Below are 7,214 nucleotides of genomic sequence, written 5' to 3' on the forward strand. Positions count from 1 at the left end.
GCTCTACTGGTTTATCCTGGAGGGCTTACCATGGGGACTACTCCTGGCCCCCCATGTTGCTCACAGGCATGACCCATTCTTGCCTTGGGCCTCAGAATCACCTTTGGGGCTTATCTGTTGCTGCTAAGACACAATATTCCATACAACCTACTCAACACCCATGCTTGCAGACTGGCTGGCCAGGCTGGTTCCAAAAATGTGGGGAGAGTTGATGCCTTTGGGGGTGAATGCTTTGTCTAGTGAAATACAGCAATGAGCACATAAATTCTTCTCCCTTCCTCCCCACCATGGACAGTTGAAAGATACAGTAGGTTTATACAGCATCTCTGATGACCTCTCTTGAGACCAAATAGTCACTGGTGCTTGCTATAAAGCTGGGCCAGCTCAGTGATACATCTACATCTTTATTGTCTCCCTTCCCTGCCTTACTCTCTTTTGCCCCTCACTCCTGCTTCCCTAGAACTGCACTATCCCCGAAAGTGTTATCACATAAGCTTTTGCCCTAGGCTTTGCCTTCTAGAGAACCAAGTTAAGATTCCAACTCTCTCATTCTACTTTCCTCCCCAAAGGTCACCATTGTTAATAGTTTAATATGTATCCTCTATTAATTTACTCACAGAAGTGAAGTTTTTGTTTTGCTTAGTTGCTTTACGTGCATATCATACTATACATTTCCTCTGAGGCTTGTTTTTTAACAATATGTTTTGGATATCTCTAATATTAGTATACACGTATTCAATCTCATTTTTTCCAAATGTTATAAACATTTTCAATCATACAACAAAGTTGGAAGAACTTTACAGTGAATGCCTGTGTACTCATGACCTAGACCCTACCATTAACATTTTCTTAGACTTGCTTTATTTCATATCTGTCCATCCCTCACTTCCTTCACCCATTCATTTTCCTTTTTGATGGATCCAAAGTAAATTGCAGACATCAGTACACTTTCCCCTAAAAAAAGCATCATACATATAATTAATTAGCATTTAAAGTTTGCATACACATTTTCATTCAAGGTAAAATATATGTACAATGAGGTGTACAAATCTTAAAGTCTACTTTTGCTGAGATTTTAAGATTTCATACATTTGTGTAATCAAACCCTCTGTGAAGACATAGAACATTATCATCACCCCAGCAAGTTCCCTCTTGCTCCCTTCCAGGTCAATTCCTGACCCTAATCTTCTATAGGCAGATAAGAAGAAATAAAATTTCTTCCAATTTTATTCCATAAAAGTTTAGTTTTACCTGTTGTAAAATTTCATATAAGTGGAATTATAAAACATGTGTTCTTTTGTGTAAGGGTTGTTTCATTTGGCATAATGTTTTTGAGATTCACCCATATTGTTACATGTAGTAGTGATTCCTTTGTATCATTGAATGATATTCCACTGCATGAATATAGAAGAGTTTATATATTTGTTCTCCTATTGATGGGCCCTTGATCTGTCTCCAGGTTGTGGCTATTATGAATATGCACATTTTTGTATATCTTTTTATGTACATAACTTTTTTTTATCTCGGTTTTTTGTTGTTTTTTTTTTTCTTTTATGTTTATTCTTGAGACAAAGAGAATGAGCAGGGGAGGAGCAGAGAGAGAAGGAGACACAGAATCCAAAGCAGGCTCCAGGCTCTGAGCTGTCAGCCCAGAGCCCGACACAGGGCTTGAACCCATGACCCGTGAGATCCTGACCTGAGCCAAAGTCGGATGCTTAACTGACGGAGCCACCCAGGTGCCCCTGCACATAACTTTTTTGATGTTTGAAATTCAAATAACTTTTATTTAAATTGAAAACAATTCTTTTTAAAAAATATTTATTCTGAGAGGGGCCCCTGGGTGGCTCAGTTGGTTAAGCGACCAACTTCGGCTCAGGTCATGATCTCGCAATTTGTGAGTTTGAGCCCCGCATCGGGCTCTGTGCTGACAGCTCAGAGCCTGGAGCCTACTTCAGATTCTGTGTTTCCCCCTCTCTCTACCCCTCCCCTGCTCATGCTCTGTGTCTCTCTGTCTCTCAATAATAAACGCTAAAAAAAATTTTTCTTCATTTTTTTTTTTAAATTTTTTTTCAACGTTTATTCATTTTTGGGACAGAGAGAGACAGAGCATGAACGGGGGAGGGCCAGAGAGAGAGGGAGACACAGAATCGGAAACAGGCTCCAGGCTCTGAGCCATCAGCCCAGAGCCTGACGCGGGGCTCGAACTCACGGACCGCGAGATCGTGACCTGGCTGAAGTTGGACGCTTAACCGACTGCGCCACCCAGGCGCCCCTAAAAAAATTTTTTTACAAATATTTATTCTGAGAGAGAGGAGAGGGAGAGCAGACACACATGCGAGTGGGGGAGAGGCAGAGAGAGAGAATCCTAAGTAGGCTCTGTGCTGTCTGCAAGAGCCCCACACAGGGCTGGATCTCACGAACCCTGAGATCATGACCTGAGCTGAAATCAAGAGTTGGATACTTAACCGGCTGAGCCACCCAGGTGACCCTAAATTGGAAAAAAAAAAATTCTTAAAACTGCATTTAGAGTCAAAACCCTTTTGCTATGAAAATCATGAGTATTTCTAGGTAAGACAGAAATATCTCTAGGTTAACAAGATCAGATTTGACTTTGGACTTTGGACTGTTCTTTAAACAGATTATAAGGAATGGAGGAAAAATAGGGTATTTACAGAAAATATCTACATATGTGCTCAGCAGTACAAATTTGGTGACAGAAGAGACTTAAGTACATGTTGGCATCTAAGAAGTAATTTGCAAAGTGCTTAATTTCATTTTCTTAGATTTTAAGAATGCCTAAGATCCTTCTCCATCCTTGATCTTGGGAGCCAAATAGTACTTTAAATGTCCCATATCAGCAATTTTACATTCTACACCAAGGGATACATCTGCAGACATACTGGGTGTCGCTGTAGGAGAGAGTGGAATGGCTTTGTAAAGAAGTTCAGGTACCAGTGCAAAAAGAAGTTAGCCAAACTAGCTCATTCGTCTCTATGGTAACAGCTTCCTCCTCTTTATCGACATTACTTGTGTGTGAAAACTTAGTATTTCTACCTCCTAGTACTCCATCTTTTGCACAGGAAATTACGACAGCATCTCCAATATGACTGAGATCTCCCTATATATGTGCACATTCACCAGAAGGCATATTTACTACACAGCGATACTCCTGTTCTAGAATTCCAAGTTGTTCAACACCTAAAGCCATTACCTTCATTTCAGAATCTGAAACCTTTTCTTTTCTTTTTTAATTTTTTTAATGTCTGTTTATTTTTGAGAGAGAAAGAGAGAGACAGAGTGTGAGCCAGGGAGGGGCAGAGAGAGAAGGAGACACAGAATCCGAAGCAGGCTCCAGGCTCTGAGTGTCAGCACAGAGCCTGACGCGGGGCTGGAACTCACCAACCATGAGATCACGACCTGAGCTGAAGTCAGACACCCAACCAACTGAACCACCCAGGCACCCCTGAAACCTTTTCTTGATTTGGAGTTTCAAATACTAGTGCCAGGGTGTCCGCATGATCTTCAGCTCTTAGTGAAATGATGTCGTCATTGCTGGCACATTTTAGTATTTTGGACATGCTGGTGAGGTTCATGTCCATGGTCAAATTGCCACATGGTGGCAGCGACACATGTGGAAGCCCACAGGCAGGGTGAGCTGCATCAGGGAGACGTGGGAGGAATCTGTGCTCGGCAGGTTTACGCCGCTCCTGCTTCTGTCCCAGGGGGCCTCCTTGATGAGATCCTTAAGCACCCCCAGCACCTTCTGCAGGATGGAGCCCTGAATCAGGCACTCCTGGAACATGGTGGCAGAGTCTCAAGGACACAGCTACAGGCGGAGGTAAGGGAGGAAGTCATAGCAGGCTTTGTCGTCACGGGATAGGAGCGAGCTGGCAGACACAGGAACGAAAGCCTGAGACCCAGGAAGATCACTGCACATAAATTCCTATTTCTCTTTGAGTAGATACCTAAGAACAGAATTGCTGGTTCATGGGGTAGGTGTATGTTTAGTTTCATAAGCAAATATCACACTATTTTCCAAAGTGGCTGTACCATTTTACACTTCCACAAACAACGTACAGAGTGCCCATTACTACCCATTCTTGTCAACACTTAGTATTGTCAGTTTTATTCCTGTTAGGCATTGTGGTGGGTGTGTAGTGGCATGTCATTGTGGTGATCCCATTGTTTTTTACTTTTTTAGTGTTTATTTTTGAGAGAAACAGAGAGTGAGCAGGGGAGGGGCAGAGAGAGAGAGGGAGACACAGAATCCGAAGCAGGCTCCAGGCTCGGAGCTGTCAGCACAGAGCCCAATGTGGGCCCGAACTCATGAGCTGTGAGATCAGGACCTGAATGGAAGCCAGAGGCTTGACCAACTGAGCCACACAGACATTCCCCTCCCCGCCTTTTTTTGGTCTCATTGTTTTTAAGTGCTGCATAGTATTTCATGGTATATGTACACCATAACTTTATTGCCCATTCCCCTAACAAAGGTCATTAAAGTTGTTTCCAATTTTTCCTGATACAAACAATGATGCACCGACAGGTATCCGCTCGTATGTCCAATTTGTAATGTGTCCACTTGGCTGGGCTGAATTATACTTCCCAGAATGTGCTTTCTTCTGTTTCCTTTAGAGCGGGCCATAGGGGAGATATGGGGGGATATTTGGAGGGCGGAAGGAAAGCAGCTGCCATTTTCTAGTTCATAGACATAGTTGCTGATCTGCTGACTCACCTCCTTGGAGGTGAAGCAGCAGCTGGACTTGAACTTCTCAACCTTCCCCTGGGTCCTCCATCAGCTTCTGCAACCCCTGAGCCAAGCGCTTGTGTTTTGCTCTGTGACAAAGGGCCCTAGCTTCTGCAGGACACCTACATCAGCAAGACTGGAAGCAGTGAAAAGCTGGCGTGGGTTCCAGCCCATCTCCATGGGGTGTTAGCTCTTCGTTGCGGTTCAGCCTGCTTCTGATCTCCCCGTTTACATCCATCTCCCTTCCCCATGGCTTTCCCACATTCCTCTAAAAGAGATTTCCTAGAGTAAGAGGTGCTAGGTCGAAGGGTGTGCATATTTAAATTGCTCACATAGTGACAAATTGCCCTCCAAAAAATTACCAATTTGCACTCTCATAAATAGTGCATGAGGGTGCTCATTTTCCTGCAACTTCATCAGAACTGGATATTATGAATCATTTTAATTGTGGCCAATCTGGTTGGTTAGAAAAATAATAACCATCTATGGTTTTGATTTGTATCCCTGTTTACCAGTGAGGCTGAACATCTTTGCATATGCCATTGGGTGTTTTTTATTTATTTCTTCTTCTTTTTTTTAAAATTTTTTTTTTCAACGTTTATTTTATTTTTGGGACAGAGAGAGACAGAGCATGAACGGGGGAGGGGCAGAGAGAGAGGGAGACACAGAATCCGAAACAGGCTCCAGGCTCCGAGCCATCAGCCCAGAGCCTGACGCGGGGCTCGAACTCACGGACCGCGAGATCGTGACCTGGTTGAAGTCGGACGCTTAACCGACTGCGCCACCCAGGCGCCCCTATTTATTTCTTCTTCTATAAGTTCCCCCACAGCCTTTTATTTTTTATTGAGATATTTGGGCTTCTTTTAAGGAGTTCTTTATGTGTTTTTGATATTCATCTTTTCTCTTTTCTTTGCCAAATATGTGACTCCATTCATTCTTATCTTTTAACTTTGTTTATAATATCTTTCACTCTACAAAAGATTTAATTTGATGTGGTGAAACCTACCCATCCTTTTCTTTTATGGTCTCTGGGTTTTATGCTCTTCCTTAGAAAAGACTTCCTCACATCAAGATTATAAAATATCATCCTTTATTTTCCTTTAATACTTTAATAACTATCTCGTTATGTTTGGAATTCTAATTCATCTACATTTTATTTTAATGTGTAGGGTCTAATTTTTTCCCAATAAGTTATCCAGTTGTCCCAATGATGTTTATATAATAAATCATCTTTACCTTCTGGGTTTAAAAAAAAAACACTTTTATCATACATTAAACTTACATACAGTCAAGAGTCTTTTTCTGGTTATGGTATTCTGTTCCGTTCATCTATTATCCACTGATGTGCTAATACCATACTGCTTTTAATGACTGTAGCTTTGTATTATACTTTACAGCATTAATTTTATTTGATTTTTTTTGAGAGAGAGAGAGGGCGCAAGTGATCAAGGGGCAGAGAGAGAGAGGGAAAGAGAAAGAATCCCATGAGGGACAAAAAGGGAGAAAGAGAGAATCCTAAGAGGGCCAGAGAGAGAGACAGAGGGAGACAGAGGGAGAGAGAGAGAGAGAAGTGGAGCTCACGGGAAGTGGGGCTCATGTTTTTGTTTATGTTTTTGTTTTTGTTTTTTTGTTTTATCTGAAGCAGGGCTCGTGCTCACCCAAAGCAAGGCTTGAGCTCACCCAAAGCGGGGCTTGAATTCATGAACTGTGAGATCATAATCTGAGCTGAAGTCAGATGCTTAACCAACTGAGCCACCCAGGCTCCCTACAGCATTAATTTTAAATGGAATAACCTTTTTATTAAGGCTTAATAAGGTACATTTCTTTCTCTGCCCATTTTGGCACTTGTTGTTACACTGAAATTAAAATGTATAATTTCAGCGGCGCCTGGTTGGCTCAGCGGTGCCTTGGTTAAGCGTCATGATCTCACGGTCTGTGAGATTGAGCCCCGCATCCGGCTCCACGCTGGCAGCGTGGATTCTCTCGCTCTCTCTCTCAATACATAAATAAACAAACATTTTTAAAAAATTATAATTTCAGCAAAGTAACCTTGTACAAAAGCACCAAGAAAATTTTTACTATTGTCATTACTTCTTTGCATCAATCGTCTTTGGTTTATTGCCAGAATTGTGTGTTTTCCTACCAGTCTACAGTGAATGGGCTTAAGACTAAAGTCCCTTATGGGTTGGGTTTTCTAGGAAGCAGATGCTGAGACAAAATTGGGAACATAAAAGAATTGGTGGGGAGTAACGCCTGGGAAGGAAAGGAAGCCGAAGCATTGGGAACCTCCAGAGCGGTCATTGCCCGGTGGAGGAGTCCCGTGTTTTGGCCAGGCTTCTGGAAAGCTGAAGCAGTTGAAGGCACTAACAATCAGAGGCTGTCAGCCAGTTCTTTCATGAAGGGGGACCTCTGTAGCACATCTCTCCCTGTCTGACATCACCTTTCTCAGCTCCATGGTGGTGAACTTGGG

At 42.5% G+C, this 7,214-nt stretch overlaps 1 pseudogene; it reads right to left on the bottom strand.

Annotated features, from left to right (window-relative positions):
• Positions 1 to 2,796: 2,796 nt before the first annotated feature.
• LOC125173724 (proliferating cell nuclear antigen-like) lies at positions 2,797 to 3,802 on the bottom strand (annotated as a pseudogene).
• Positions 3,803 to 7,214: the final 3,412 nt, after the last annotated feature.

Source organism: Prionailurus viverrinus, chromosome C1, assembly GCF_022837055.1.
Source record: "Prionailurus viverrinus isolate Anna chromosome C1, UM_Priviv_1.0, whole genome shotgun sequence".
Lineage (NCBI taxonomy): Eukaryota > Metazoa > Chordata > Mammalia > Carnivora > Felidae > Prionailurus > Prionailurus viverrinus.